Below are 17,063 nucleotides of genomic sequence, written 5' to 3' on the forward strand. Positions count from 1 at the left end.
ATAGACCGGTGAGTCTGATGTCAGTGCCGGGCAAAATGGTAGACACCATTATAAAGAACAAAATTAGAGAGCATATTCAAAAGAATGGATTAATGAGACAAAGCCAACATGGATTTAGTGATGGGAAATCGTGCCTCACCAATCTATTACATTTTTTTGAAGGGGTGAACAAACACATGGATAAAGGTGAGCTGGTCAATATTGTGTATCTGAATTTAAAACGGCATTTGACAAAGAACCTCATGAAAGGCTCCAGAGAAAATTGGAGAGTCATGGGATAGAAGGTAGTGTTCTATTGTGGATTAAAAACTGGTTAAAAGATAGAAAACAGAAAGTAGGGTTAAATGGTCAGTATTCTCAATGGAGAAGGGTAGATAGTGGGGTTCCCCAGCAGTCTGTGCTGGGACCACTGCTTTTTAACATATTTATAAATTATCTAGAGATGGAAGTAACTAGTGAGGTAATTAAATTTGCTGATGACACAAAGTTATTCAAAGTTGTTAAATCGCAAGAGGATTGTGAAAAATTGCAAGATAACCTTATGAGACTGGGAGACTGGGCATCGAAATGGCAGATGATGTTTAATGTGAGCAAGTGCAAAGTGATGCATGTGAGAAAGTGAAACCCGAACTATTGCTGCGTAATGCAAGGTTCAACGTTAGGAGTCACCAACCAGGAAAGGGATCTGGGCAATATCGTTGATATGTTGAAACCCTCTGCTCAGTGTGCTGCGGCGGCTAAGAAAGCAAATAGAATGTTAGGTATTATTAGGAAATGAAAGATATAGTGGAGTTAAAAAAGGTAGAGAAGGGGGACAAAAATGATAAAGGGGATGAAACGACATCTTTATGAGGAAAGGCTAATGTGGCTAGGGCTCTTCAGCTTGGAGAAAAGATGGCTGAGGGGAGATGCAATAGAGGTCTTTAAAATAATGAGTGGAGTGGAACGGGTAGATGTAAATCATTTGTTTACTCTTTCCAAAAATACTAGGACTAGGGGGCACGCAATGAAGCTACAAAGTAGTAAGTTTAAAACAAATCAGAGAAAATGTTTTTTTCACTCAATGTGTAATTAAACTCTGGAATTCATTGCCAGAGAATGTAGTAAAAGCAGTTAGCTCAGAGGGGTTTAAAAAAGGTTTGGATCGTTAGAAAAGTCCATAAGCTGTTATAAAAATGAAGTTGGGGAAAATCCATTGCTTATTTCTAGGATAAGCAGCATAAAATGTATTGCACCATTTTGGGATGTTGCCTGGCACTTGTAACCTGGATTGGCCACTGTTAGAAACAGGATGCTGGGCTTGATGGACCTTCAGTCTGTCCCAGTATGGCAATATTTATATTCTTATGTACTTATACACAACTGCCAAATAGTGCTTGTTAAGGCCAATTATTGATAATTGCCAATTTAGCACCAATTAGCTAATTATGTTGTGCACAAAACTGATCCTATTCTATAACTAGGTGTGCATTTGCATGTGCAACTTTAGGCGCCATTTATAAAATTTGGGGGTTATTGGCTGAGTAAATGTATAAAATCCTATTCCTGTGCTTAAGTTACTTTTTTAACTGCAGCAATGTGTTTGAAAATCAACCTCGATAATATAACACACACAAAAATAACGTTCAAGATATTATAGTCGACACAATATGGGGAAACCCAGAAACTTGAATTCTTGTACCATTTTTACATTCGATAGAAATTTAGACAGTGTAAGACTCTTAACATAGTTCTTTCATTAAACTTTTTAAATGGGTAAGAAAACAGTAATACCACATTCCTTTTTTATGGTCATGGACTGTTAGCTATCTCCATTTCTTATCTATTTCTCCCTGACTGGAGGGTAATGTACTGTACATATCAGCCTGTCTCAGAGTTAATGAACCATTTACAGTCGATACATAGATGTTCTTCATTTCTGTGCAGGGGCTCATTCAGCTGGAACAGTTACAATTGGTCTGCCCTAGACAAGATGCTGTTAGAAACACAACTTCACTCAGTGCAAAGAGGTCAAGTCAACCTCCTAGCTACTGTGTCATGTACAAGAGGTACTAAAAGTGCACACTCGCTTAATGCAAAACTGATGAAAGATATTTCCACTGACTCAACATGCTGCAAGTTCAACAAATTGCTATCCATTAGTCTTTGCAGAATAATGTGGGTCCTATCTTACAAAACTGTAGTGGCCAGTAAAAATGCATAAGAAAAATATACTCTGTCTTATTAGGCATGGGGAATACAGTAAGTTGATTTCACTTTGTAATTTGTTCTTAAAAAGAAGACAAATTTGAAAATATTGCAAATTGTCATTTCTATATTTTCTCTACTAGAAATCTTCTCAGTAGTTATGTATTTCAATATGGACACATGTGAAATACTTCTCTTTATTCCTATTCAGGGACAAGTGAAGAAATAGCAAACAAAAGAAGCAGTTGATTTTTACATACACTTTAACATGAGTAAACTTTAAAAAGCAGGATTTTTCAAAATCACAGACACAGATTAAAACTGCAATACCAAGCAGTGGCGTAGCCAAGGGTGGGCCCGGGTGGGCGGGCTCAGGCCCACCCAATAGCAGCACACCTATGATGTGGCTGGCAGGTATCCCCAAGCCCTACCAGCCAAGAACTCTTAACAACTGCCCCTCCTGCATACCTTGTAAATAGCAGATCTTCACCTGCAGCAAGCAGTGACGGATACGTACTGTTCGCACCAACCCCACAGCCTTCCCTCTGATGTATTCCCGCCTATGTGGAAACAGGACATTGCATCAGAAGGAAGGCTGTGGGACCAACATAAGCTGTGTGTATTAGTTGCTGTTTGCTGACGGTGAAAATCTGCTACTTAAAAGGTATGCGGGGGAGGGGGGATGTTTGAAAGACCATAGGGCATGCAGGCGAGAGAGGGAGAGACAAAATCACTTGTGAGACAGGGTGGATGGAGTTCTTCGGCCCAGGCCCACCCAAAAGTGAATGTCTGGCTACGCCCCTGATACCAAGGCTTCAAAGGGAGACAGCAAAACCTATGGTGAGCCAAACTAATAATTACCAGTGGCTATCAAAGAGTTCCCATAGAAGCTGTCATACATATTTCACCATCCTTCATCCTATTGTACAGCTATGCTGGTTATAGACGCTTCCCAGTAATTATAACCTGGGCCAGGTCAGGACAGAGTAGGGTGGGTATCCCTAAAGCTAGAGCAGAGTTGATGGCAAAAGGGGTGTGATGGGATGGGAGGGAGAAGGGTAGTGGGAGCGGCACAGGTGGGATATTATGTTTGAATGTGGATGGGGCTAGTGGGGATTGGGTGGGAGTCTGTGTGGGTTTGGTGGAAGAAGGAGAAGAGGTCATGGAGTGGGAAGTTTTTGGAGGGACGGTCAGCAGGCACAGCAGTGCATACCTGTTGTTCGGTCTCCCTGCTCACCCTCCCAGTTTCTGTTTCATCACAACTGCAGTTGGTAGGGTGGCAGATACCCACGCCAGGGGTGCTATTTGGTGAAGTCACTGGTGGCCACCAGGTAGTGGCATGTGGCATTCTGTAGGCACAGTTCCTGGAAGGTTTGGAAGCGTGTCAAGTCAGCTGGCATTGTCCTAGTAGTATAGTAAGGGCAAAATTAAGGATTGGTGATGGATGACCTTCAGTAATGAACTCTTCCAGCTAGTAATATGATGAGGGTATGTTAAGGGAGTTCTCTTGTGTTACTAGGCTTGCTCAGGTACTCCCACCCCTCTTAGATTGATTATGTTAATCTGTTGTATTAATAAAACTGTGGCTGGAATTGTTTATTTGTATGTCATATTGGTAAATGGGGCTGGAGGGGCTTTAAATCCAAATAGAGAATCTCTTCTCTGCCCTCACTTGGTCCCTGTGTTTTTGTTATAGCTAGGAAGGAGTTCGATGTTCTTAATTTTTTACTCATTTCCCCAAAATAGCATTCCTGAGGAGCATGAGTGTGGCTCTTTTATGTTGAATGTTTTTCCAATATGGGTGACTATCAGGCTCATTTTCGAAACAGAAGGACAGCCAATTTTGGGCGTCCCTAACTGCTTTCCTTAGTGGGGATCACCAAAGTTTACGGGGGGGGGGGGGGGTGTCGGAGGCGTAGCAAAGGCAGGAATTGGGCGTGCCTAACACATGGGCGCTCTCGACCCATAATGGAAAAAAAGGGCATCCCTGACGAGCACTTGGACAACTTTATCTGGTCCTGTTTTTTTTACGACCAAGGCACAAAAAGCTGCCCGAACTGACCAGATGACCACCAGAGAGAATCGGGGATGACCTCCCCTTACTCCCCAAGTGGTCATTAACCCCTCCCACCCTAAAAAAACATCTTTAAAAATATTTTGTGCCAGCCTCTATGCCAGTCTCAAATGTCATACTCAGGTCCATCACAGTAGTATGCAGGTCCCTGGAGCAGTTTTAGTGGGTGCAGTGCACTTCAGGCAGGTGGACCCAGGCCCATCCCCCCCTACCTGTTACACTTGTGGTGGTAAATGTGAGCCCTCCAAAACCCATCACAAACCCACTGTACCCACATCTAGGTGCCCCCCTTCACCCGTAAGATTTATGGTAGTGGTGTACAGTTGTGGGTAGTGGGGTTTTCTTTTTTTGGGGGGGTTGGGGGGCTCAGCACACAAGGTAAGGGAGCTATGTACCTGGGAGCAATTTATGAAGTCCACTGCAGTGCCCCCTAGGGTGCCCGGTTGGTGTCCTGGCATGTCAGAGGGACCAGTGCACTACGAATTCTGGCTCCTCCCACGACCAAAGGGCTTGCATTTGGTCGTTTCTGAGATGGGCATCCTTGGTTTCCATTATCGCTGAAAATCAGAAACGATCAAGTCTAGGGACGACCATCTCTAAGGCCGACCTAAATTTCAGGATTTGGGGCCCCCGACCGTATTATTGAAACGAAAGATGGACGACCATCTTGTTTCAATAATATAGGTTTCCCTGCCCCTCCAATGGGACATTTTGTGAGGACGTCATTAGCAAAACTTGGGCGTCCCTTTCGATTAAGCCCCTCCACAAAATCTTGTAAAATGTGGTGGCACAATTTGTAGCTTAAGTTCCTATGGGGGAGTATTTACCATTTTCTTCTTTCTGGCTGTCTCTGTGAAGTTTATTTCTTAATAGTCTTTGTTTCAGGTTAAATGACTGCCAGAATGCCAGAACTGGGGGTGGGGAAGAAATATTTATTTCCATGATTCACCTTCTAGTAACAATGGTTATAGATCTTTTCCGGTTTTTTTAGCTCCAACTTGCACCTTACCACAAGGGATAACTTCTCAATGATTCACCTCTCTGCTTTGTTGTATATATCCTCTGGAAGTTCTATATAAGGCTGCAGTTGTATCTGAGGTGATTTGGGGATGATAGAGTCAGTGGGGGATGATAGACCTCATTTTTGAAGCACACAGTCTTCTGGATCAAAGCATGTGTATTAGTACTTGTCGTGTGGCTGCATATAATAGTTTATTGTTTTTCTTTTAATCTGAAGGATGAAAGCTAGAGATTTTGGGGTACCTGTATGTTTTAAAACAGATGATTGCAAAGTGTTAATTATTGCTTGAGACTTAGGGGTATAGTTATCAATGTTGGCTACCTTTAAGATCATAGGAATCAACTTTTCAAAATGATTAGAGGATGCTGAACTCATTAATGTAACAGAAATTTCCCCTTGTCAGCAAAAAATACCACTGATTGTGAGTGACCAGCCTGTATCTAAATGTCAAGAGAAGAGCAGGTAATGTGGGCATAGGAACGGCTCATGTGGCCAAATCAAAAGCTAGGGTCCTGTCAGTCTCTCCTCCCCTTCCAGCTTGTCCATATTATACTCTCTCCCCCCCAATATTTAGCCGGTGTCAGTCAGTGTTTTTTTTAAACGCTGATTGTTGCCGACTAAATTATCCCCTGCACCGGCACTGAATATCGGGAGATAATTTGGGGCAGGCAAGCTGCCAGAGGTTACGCAGGCCTAGCCGATATTCAGCTAGGGCTACATAAGAGTTATGCAGCCCTGACTGAATATCGGGCTGCTCCAGCCCACAACTTTTTTTTCAAAATATAAAAGCCGCTGAGTTCCTTCCTATCCCAATGTCCCCTCTTTCCTTCTTTCCTTTCCCCCTGTACAGTAAGACCCTCCCCCTGCAAGACACTCCACCCCGGCTTCCCCCAGCGTTGAAGGTAAGCCCCCCCCCGGCTTACCTACATCCCTGGTGGTCCAGTGGGGGTCTTTGGGGGCAGGAACACAGCTTCCTCACTCCTGCTCCTTGTGGCACCTCAGGAAAATGGCTGCCCTGACCTATCGCAGCAGCTCACAGTACTTCACCATTTTCCCAAGGTGCTGCAAGGGGCAGGAGCTTGGGAGCTGCGCTCCTGCCACCAAGGATCCCACTGGACTACTAGGGATGTAGGTAAGACCTGTGGAGGGGCTTACCTTCACTGTTTGGGGGGAGGAGGGGTAGAGTCTTTGGGGGGGAGGGTCATAATGCATGGGGGTAGAGAAGGAAGGAAATAGGGAACATTGGGATGGGAGGAGGCTCGGGGGCTTTTTTTTTTACACTGAACAAAAAATTATGCAGGTGCCAGCCCGATTTTCAGAGCCAGCACCCACATAGCTAAGTGGCCTTATTTAGTACAGCTCTAGAACTGCCCTAAATGAAGCCACTTAGCTATGTGGGTGCCAGCACTGAATAATGGCGGCACCTGCATAACCTGGGGCTCCTCCCCAGTGCTGACCCCAGCGTCGCTCCTGACTTGCCCACTTTTTGTTTGGGTGGTCTGAGGGGATATTCAGCAGCACTCTTCAGTTAAGTGCAGCTGAATATCCCTAGTTAGGCGCTGGGAAGCTATTTAAGCTAAATCACTTACAGACTTATTTTTGAAAGAGAAGGGTGCCCATCTTTCGACACAAATCGGGAGATGGGCGTCCTTCTCCCAGGGTCGCCTGAATCGGAATAATTGAAAGCCGATTTTGGGCACCCTCAACTGCTTTCCTTCGCGGGGATGACCAAAGTTCATGAGGGCGTGTCGGAAGCATAGCGAAGGCGGGACTGGGGCGTGCCTAACACATGGGCGTCCTCGACCGATAATGGAAAAAAGAAGGGCGTCCCTGATGAGCACTTGGGCGACTTTACTTGGTCCATTTTTTCTTATGACCAAGTCTCAAAAAGCTGCCCGAACTGACCAGATGACCACCGGAGGGAATCGGGGATGACCTCCTCTTACTCCTCCATTGGTCACTAACCCCCTCCCACCCTCAAAAAAACTTTTTAAATATTTTTTGCCAGCCTCTAATGTCATTCCAAGCTCCATCACAGCAGTATGCAGGTCCCTGGAGCAGTTTTAGTGGGTGCAGTGCACTTCAGGCAGGCAGACCCAGGCCCATCCCCCACTACCTGTTACACTTACAGTGGTAAATGTGAGCCCTTCAAAACCCACCACAAACCCACTGTACCCACATGTAGGTGCCTCCCTTCACCCCTTAGGGCTATGGCAGTGTTGTACAGTTGTGGGTAGTGGGTTTATTTTGGGGGGAGGGGTTGGGGGGCTCAGCACCCAAGGTAAGGGAGCTATATACCTGGGAGCAATTTATGAAGTCCACTGCAGTGCCTCCTAGGGTGGCTGGCTGGTGTCCTGGCATGTCGGGGGACCAGTGCACTACGAATGCTGGCTCCTTCCACGAGCAAATGGCTTGGATTTGGTCGTTTCTGAGATGTGCATCCTTGGTTTACATTATCGGCGAAAATTGGGGACGACCATCTCTAAGGTCAGCCTAAATTTCGCAATTTGGGCATCCCTGACCGTATTATCGAAACAAAAGATGGACGCCCATCTTGTTTCGATAATACGGGTTTCCCCGCCCCTTCGCCAATACGTCTCACGAGGACGTCCTCAGGAAAACTTGGGCGCCCCGTTCGATTATGCCCCTCTTTGATTATCGGCCTCTCTGTCTCTTTAGTCCATGAGTCTTCCCCCATGCCCACATCACCTGCCCTGCTGTTGACATTTAGATACAGGCTGGTCACTCACAACTAGCAGTATTTTTGCTGTTGTTCTTGTTGGTGAGGGAAACTTTGAGTTGAGTTCATGAGCTCCTATGGTTACAGTATGTGCATGCATTCAACAATTTAACTTTTGTTACCATGTTTAAATGCATCTGAAATAGTAGCCTGACCTCTATTGTTTTATTCCTCTCAAACAAAATGGCAGTTTAAATGCAGTGAAGTATTGCTTCCATCATATTGTATTTTTAGACGCATTATTTTGTGAAAATAAAACAAAAGCTGACAAGTAAAGCACTGCCAACCTCCCTTGCATCATCACACATTTCAGCGCTATTATTTGGGACTGACTGTGAGGTCAGAAATTCTAATGTATGTTCTCCCCTTTTAGCTAATGTGACATATGAATTCCATTAGTTTTACAGCTATCCTTCCAGACATTTGCAATGGCTCAATCAAAACTACCAGAGTCATCTGGCAGTGAATTCAGGAAACAAGGGGGGGGGGGGGGGGGGGGGAACTTTCCATTAGATTTAGTTCTTTTGTATTTTTAAGTAAACTCAGCAATATGGTTTCTGGCCATAAGTTGTGTAAAGTAGGTCCCTTTCCAAGTTTAGAACCCTGTACCCCCTCAAAAATCTTTCATATAGATGCATTAATCTGCAGTAAGCACTAACATGTGCTTACTGTACCTAAAAAGGGCTTACCGTGGAGAGTGCTGAGATGTCCCACAGTATTTTTCAAATAAGTGCACGCTACCCACATGATAAAAAATATTTTTAATTTTTTTGTTGAGAGTGCGAATCTGGCTTTTATGCCACATGCTAACCCCTGGAATCTAAATATGGTGCTGTGAGTTGCATGTGTAACTTTGGGCATGCGCCCAATTTGCACAAGCAGTTTAATTGAATAACAAACCAATTAGCACTGACAATTGGGCACCAAGTAATTATCATCACTAATTGGCAATAATTAGCATTTACAAGCACAATAATTAATTCTACCCCTATGGTCTGTTTTTAGGCGTATTCTATAAAGAGGTGTGCGTAAATTTTATTGCATGGACCCAAAAGGGGGCGTGGCCATGGGAGGAGCTTGGGCAGGTCAGGGGCATTCCTGCAATTTAAGCACGTTGTGATAGGCTTAGGGGGTTCTTCGCCTAATTTACATGTGGGGATTTACACCAGGTTTTCATTGGTGTAAATGGTTCCATAAAAATGTAGTCGTGGTTCCCAGTGCTAAGTGCTATTCTGAAAACCTTGCCTAACTTTAAGCATGGTTTATAGAATAGCGCTAAACACTATTTTTTTTCAGCACCAATTTTTTTAGGCACCAGTTGTAGAATCTAGTACTAACTGATTAGCGCGGGAGTAATCCAGGTTCGGGCAGTGGTCAGAGACAGACAGCAGGCAGAGAGTAATCTGGGTTCAGGCAGTGGTCAGAGACAGGCAGCAGACATAGAGTAATCCGGGTTCGGGCAGTGGTCAGCAACGAGAGTAAGCGGGGAAACACACCAGAGCACAAAGCAAAACCTACCGAAGTAGAAGCTGAAGCAGTGAAGTGGAGAGGAGACGCTCCTGAAATAGCCTCCACCATCAGGAGCAAATGGAATCAGCTGGCAAGGAGAGCTTCCCGTTGGCTGATCTGCCTGGAGAAGGAGGAGTCTGGCTGCGAGGGTCCAATCCGGCTGAGCAGGAGGCGCGTCGGAACAGCAGTGCTCCAGGGCTGTGCAGGTCAGCAGGACACGCAGCAACAGACCCCCCCCCCCGGACGTGAACCCCGTGCCCCGAAGGAGAGGGCCGGGGCAACCCTCAGAGCGCCAGCCTCACCAAAATGGCCGGCGCTTCACTCCAGACAACCAGGCCACGCTCGGAGCGCCAGGCATCCAAGACTGCTGGTGCTCCACCCTGCGGGAGCGCCCCATCACGGAGGAGGTGGTGAGGAGCGTGCCAATAAGTTATAGAACAATAACACTTACATGCATGACTGGAACCACTAATTGACAATTACACGCATAAGTGGTAGGCACTGTTCTATAATATACGTGCCAAAATTACTTATTGCATAAGAGCAAGGGGGAGCAAACATGAGTTTGAGCGGGTCATGGGTGTTTCTCAGAGATATGAGCATTTCAGGGTACAATTAGGCGCCAACAGTTACAACTGTCATTCACTTTGGCGCTTAACTTTAGAGGTGCCAATGCTCACTTACACTTGTATTCTATAATGAATTTTGACACCATTGTAGAATTGGTGCTAAGCACATGACATTGGGACACCTAAATTTTGGTGCCAATTTATAGATTGTCACAATTACCTCTTGACTACCCAAAGGAGTAGCCAGACCTCAATGTTTGGGGGGGGGGGGGTCCAGAGCCAAAAGTGTGTGTGTGTGTGTGTGTGTGGGAGCACAGTTTGGCCTGCCTTCCCGCTGCAACCCCACATACCTTGGTTGGTGGGGGTCCCCAACCCCTGGTAGCTGAAGCCTATCTACAGCGCTGTCCTCTGCTCATTGCCTGCCCTTTTCCTCTCACATCGTGTAGATACTCGGGTTTAGTGAAACAAGCATGTACGCAGCGTGAGGGGAAGCAGGGGAGGCAATGTGCAGAGAATAGTGCTGGAGAAGGCTTCTGCTGATGGGGGGTTGGGGACCCCCGCCAGCCAAACCATGGACCCAGGATCCAATTTGAGGAGGCCAGACCCCGAAGGCCCTCCTGTAGCTACACCACTGGACTACCCCTATAGTTTGTGGTACCACTACCAGACAAAGGACAATGGGAAAGGCCACACAAATGTACCAGGATGGCAGCAACCAGTCCTTTATTGCCTTTAAATGTGAAGTAGAGGTCAAAACGTGTCAAACAATGGACCCAATACGAGCCATGTTTCGGCTATACAGCCTTCCTCAGGAGTCCTATTATATAACAGACAAAACTAGTATGCAATGCAGATGATAACACTAAAACAGAGGAACGTTAGTTGTCCCTCTGTTGGATAGAGTGCCAGCAGAAGTCCAAGATAAACAGTAGCATTTGCAGTAAAACAAAACTAGAATTTACCTTGGACTTCTGGTAGCACTCTATCATACAGAGGAATGACTAATGCTCCTCTGTTTTGGTGTTATCATCTGCATTGCTTACATGTACTAGTTCTAAAATACATGAGAGATGAATGTTCATTTATGGCATTCTGATTTGGATGTCCATATTCTCAGTTGTCAAAAAACAGCAAGGCAGACGGTCCACCAAATCCAATATGGAAGATAAAAACAAGGCAGACCTTGTTATTAATGCCCCCTTTTACTAAACGAAAGTAAGTCCAATGTGGGCTTACTGCTCACTAAACAGGAAGTACCACCGGGCTACCGCTGCAGCCGAGCGGTACTTCCCACCCTTAGCGCACCGTCATATCCAGCGCTACAAAAATATATTTATTTTTGAAGTGCCAGAGTGTACCCGGCAGTAATTGGTCAGTGCCGTGTGCTCACCCGTTACTGCCGGGTTAGTGCAGGAGCCCTTATAGCCACCTCAATGGGTGGTGGTAAGGGCTCTCCACCCCCTCTCCCCCCACAATGGCCACGAAGCAAGTGCTTTACTTGCCGCATGGCCAATTTCCTGGAAGAAAAGGGGGCCTCTGTGCATGTGAGAAGAACGCAACCGACACCAGCACAGGCCCCATTTTGCCACAGCTTGATAAAAGGGGCCATAATAGATTAAAATGTCTGTTAATAAAGACAGTGCTTTTTACAAGATCTGCCATATTCTGAGTTGGACGTCCTTTCTAAAATGTTGTTCTACTAGTCTAAATTCCAAAAAGATTAAAAACAAGTTTGAAACCTACTTAGTGATAAATCAATTTTGTCTGTAAATTGTCCAGCTTTTGCTTTTACATTTCAAGCAAGTTTGTCATATTCCACTGCTAGCTAAACTGATTGAGCATTTAGTTGTATACTTAAATGTAGCCTCACCATGACATGTGGTCTGTGGAGTGATTGATTCCCCCTCAGCAAATAGACTTCTGAGAACTGTCCCAGAAATATGCAATTTAAAAGTACACCTGTCCCTTTTATCTAGGAGTCAGTGAACATAACAAAGTAAAACGACAGAATATTTATTATTTCAGGAACCAGGATTGCAGTAAGAGAGTTGAACATGAAAGATTAACCAGAGAAACATACCCCCGGACACACACACACACAACACATACTGTGTCCGTAGGACAGTAAACTTCAAATAATGTGTATAACCTTATATTTACTGGTAACCAGGGATGCTCTACTTTGAATCACAAGTGATCTCACTATAACCCGCAAGGATATATATTATGCTATTTATTCTAAGTACAAGAGCCCAGTAATATACATGTGTGGATACAAAGACAGGCCCAGACCCCCTGAAAGAAACTGCAATAACAAAATGCAGAGAGTATAGTGAATGGACTGGGAATTAACAATTATAAAGCTGGATACAACCCAGAGCTTGGGTTCAGTAGTAATCCACAAGCTCAACTAGTAAGCAGAGGTTTTAGGTTAATGAAAAATATCACTAGAGTAAATGATGACTCATTGATCAATGGGACAGTCATGAATCTTTTTTCCTGAGTATGGATGCGAAGTATGGGTATGCAGGCAATAAAAACATTGTTTTGTTTAGTTTTCTCTGTCATTTTCAGTGGTTTTCATTTTGTTTATATAACTCTTTGTTTTCTTGCTATTTGTTTTTATACATTTTTCTTCCTAGGTAATTTTAATAATTAAGAGGTAGCTGCAGCTGCCGCCCCAAACAAACAAAAAACCTAGGGGCCCTTTTACTAAGCCCCATAGGCGCCTACGCGCACCCAATGTGCATCAGTTTTGAGTTACTGCCCGGCTACCATGTAGCCCTTGCAGTAATTTCATTTTTGACATGCGTCTGCTATGCGTGTATAGGTCAATGGCTGGCAGTAAGGTCTCAGACTCAAAATGGACACGTGGCAATTTTCATTTTGCCGCATGTCCATTTTCAGTAAAAATTGTAAAAAGGCATTTTTTACAGGTGCACTGAAAAATGATTCTGCGCGCGCCTAAAACACGCGTCTACGCTACTGCAGGCCAGTTTTCAGCGCACCTTAGTAAAATGGCCCCCTAGCTTCTGACAAACCACTCCAACCCCTCCCCCCTTGCCAGGGCTTTTTTTGAGGGGGGTACTGAGTACCGGCACCTTTTCCATTGCCAGCCAAAATTGACCCATGCTCCCCAAGTTTTAATGAAAGAGCTCAGGCTCTACACACCAATTCTGCCTTGTCATAGATTCTATGACTGATTGCAGGGGGCCTGGCTATTGCGGGGTGGATCCCTCAGTTATCACCCCACCCCTGAAGGGTGGCCTAGCATTTGAGTACCGGCACCTTTTTTGCTAGAAAGAACGCATTGCCCCTTGTTCACAACTTGAACTCTCAATGACAATCCACACTGCAGATTCCCATTGACACCCCCTGGCACCAACTTTGGGTAATTTATCACCCAACCACTAGAGAATGACACGGGGACAAAGTTTGTCTCCATCCCCGCCCCATCCCCATGGGTTCTGTCTCCGTCCCCACCCCATCCCCGCACGTAGGTTCTGTCCCCTTCCTTGCCCTGTCCCCATGGGCTCTGTCCTCATCTGCAGAAGCCTCGAACATTTATGATTTTATATTTCAATCTTTTTATTAAAATATAAAAAGGAACAATATGCTGTACAACTGTTGTGTATAAATTACAAATAGAGAACAATAATAACAATGAGCAGCTATAATAACCCTCCTTCCCACTACCACCCTCTACCCTTCCAACCCCAACAATAGCTGATTTCTACTACACCAAGGAATCCTAATTCGCACTGTTAAAATGTCCAGGGGTATAAAATACAACCCATTCTATATGCCCTAGAGGGGAAAACTATGCCCTATAAAGCACTGTTACATCAACAATCTCAGGATTCAATCTAGCCCTCCTGTCTTCCACAGTCCTTCCTGGAATAGAAGTTGTCTTCGTAGAAGATGTTCTGGTAGCAGGATGTACAGGATCTCCCATGCAAATTTTGCTAGTTGTGGCCAGTATGTTTGCTTGTTTTTCAAAAAAATCAAAATATCTTTGTAGGCATCACTTAAACATAAATAACAGTCCAGTTCATTAACAGGCTTCAAAGTAGAAAATGACATGGGGACAAAGTTCCCCTGTCCCCGTCCCTGTTGGCTCTGTCCCCATCCCCACCCCATCCCCGTGGGATCTGTCCCCGTCCCCACCCTGTCCCCGTGGGATCTGTCCCTGCCCCGTCCCCGCGAGTTCTGTCCCTTTCCCCATCCCCACGGTTACTGCGGTTCCCCGTCCCTGTGTCATTCTCTACCAACCACATCAAACTGGAAGAGAGACAGTAAAAAACACCAGAAAATCAAATGTAACTGCCTCTTCTGTGAATTTCATGATATGAATTTATGAAGGACCAGCTAGTACTTATTTACTCTAAAACCAAAATAAAGTGGAGAAAAAAAGACCTCAGAATCACAACTCTGACTCCCTAATATACAAGGAGTCAATTAGGGGTCAGTGTGGTTACATGATATTCCATAAAATGTTAAAAACTTTCCTCTTTTGGGAATTTTTACATGTGGATACTGATCTCCCTTCCTAGTCACTTTTTGGTTACTGAATCTTTGCTTTCATTATTCTGAAGAAAGGTTGCCACAGTTCCATGAATCCTGTGTGTAAGACAGAAGAGATCCGTTCAGTAAAAGACAGGTGGTGTGCAGGCTAAAATATTTATAGGAAGGAATGCCAAAATTTAAAATAGGACAAAGTACACATCCAAGAAAGCACTCAAGACAAAGGGAATACAGAACAATCAGAAATAATACAATAACTCAGCATACCTTAAATTCAGTGCCCAGAAAATTGATTTAATAAGATTAACATACAAATCAACACACTAGCAATTGATTTGTCAACATTAAAAAGTTCTAATGTCTGAAATGAATGAAAAAAAATACTCCTGTCAATGGGGGGGGGGGGGGGGAATCCCAAAAATCTGGAAGTAAGTTGACATTTTTTGGCCTGTGCACATTCCTACTGTTCTCTACCATGTGATTTCACCACATAAGGTACAGACTTGCAAAATGAAAACATTCATCCATATTGAAGATTAAGATTTTCTTCAGGCCTTTCCAAATATAATAGTTTGGCAGAGAATTCTACATTATTTTGGACTGAATCATTTTCTCATTTTAATGCACACACATACCTTTCTAAATAATGATATGGGACTTGGTTCACTCAAATTCTTCTTGTCCTCTGGAGGCTCAATAGTGGAAAAACCTGAAAAGCAGCTGTTGTAACAGTAGATATTTCGGCAATGTCTGTAGAAAATGAAAAAAGATTCATCTCAGTCTGTAACAAGATACATAGAGTATGCAGGAGAAGCTCCTACAGATGTTCTGTTAACTGCCTCCTTTCAACCCACAGACCTTAGCAGCTCTCAGACCATCATATAGGGGCCTTTTACTAAAGAGAGTTAAGCCCGCAATGCACAGTTAGCATGCAAAATGCATTATGTGATAATTTTTCTGTTTTTGTGCACTATGGGATGCTTTCACTAAGGTGCACTAACAGATTTAACACATGCTAATGGTTAGCATGCACTAAATGATAAGATTCTCATAGGAATATAGGACTAGTTTCTATATATCATGCCTAAAAAATCAGCACCAGAGCAACATATGCCTAGGTGTATTCTATAAAGTAAGCCTAAATTTAGGTGTACTTTGCAGAATACACCTAAATTTCTGCGCAGTTTATAGAATATGCTGAGCATCCATCTGTGAGACTAAATTTAGTCATAAGTACATAAGTAATGCCATACTGGGAAAAGACCAACGGTCCATTGAGCCCAGCTTCCTGTCCACGACAGCGGCCAATCCAGGCCAAGGGCACCTGGCAAGCTTCCCAAACGTACAAACATTCTATACATGTTATTCCTGGAATTGTGGTTTATGGACTTGTCCTTTAGGAAACCGTCTAACCCCTTTTTAAACTCTGCCAAGCTAAGCGCCTTCACCACGTTCTCCGGCAACGAATTCCAGAGTTTAATTACGCGTTGGGTGAAGAAAACTTTTCTCCGATTTGTTTTAAATTTACTACACTGTAGTTTCATCGCATGCCCCCTAGTCCTAGTATTTTTGGAAAGCGTGAACAGACGCTTCACATCCACCTGTTCCACTCCACTCATTATTTTATATACCTCTATCATGTCTCCCCTCAGCCGTCTCTTCTCCAAGCTGAAAAGCCCTAGCCTCCTTAGTCTTTCTTCATAAGGAAATCGTCCCATCCCCGCTATCATGGGCAGTTATGTCAAGTAAAACTAGGTGTAAATCCTGATGCCTAAATTAGATGCAGACCAGGTGTATTCTATAACAAGACGCATAGATTTTAGAAATGCCCATGACCCGCCCATTCCATGCCCATGGCCATGCTCCATTTCAACTATGCGACTTAGAATTTACATGCATTACATTATAGAATATGCTTAGACAGTTCTGTGCATAAATTCTAATTAATGCTGATTAGTGTCAATAATTGCTTGTTAAGTGGCAATTATCGGCGCTGATTGGCAAGTTAACCAAGTTGCTCACAGAAATCCAGAATATGACTGGATTTGCATGCACAGCTTAAGTCACACTATATAGAATATGGGGAATAATGGGCATCTTATTATTTAGCGCACGCTAATCATTAGTGTGCACTAAATCCATTAGTGCACTTTAATAAAAGGACCTCTATGTGAGCTTTAATTATTCAAAAACATATTTTCTGAGGAAATAGGTCATAGGCGAAAAGTGGGCATTCTCTTGTTTTCCAGTGTTAGGATTACTACGTGCTAAATGGGTAACATTGGGTTTATGTGGGAGCACTTAGCTTATCCTAAATAGGAGGTAGTAAGTGCGCCTGTGTTATTTTTTGCAGGAGCTACGCGGTATATCAGGGCTTAGCACAAAGGAATGTCCTGTGTTAGAATGCCCTAAGCCCAGATTTCAGTGACCTTTAGTAAA

The 17,063-nt window shown here is 44.0% G+C and overlaps 1 protein-coding gene across 3 annotated transcripts in view; it reads left to right on the forward strand.

Annotated features, from left to right (window-relative positions):
- The window catches only part of THSD4 (thrombospondin type 1 domain containing 4), a 903,119-nt gene that overhangs the window by 255,334 nt on the left and 630,722 nt on the right, over positions 1–17,063 (forward strand). The window lies entirely within an intron of this gene.

This window comes from Microcaecilia unicolor, chromosome 1 (assembly GCF_901765095.1).
Source record: "Microcaecilia unicolor chromosome 1, aMicUni1.1, whole genome shotgun sequence".
In the NCBI taxonomy this organism is placed as follows: domain Eukaryota; kingdom Metazoa; phylum Chordata; class Amphibia; order Gymnophiona; family Siphonopidae; genus Microcaecilia; species Microcaecilia unicolor.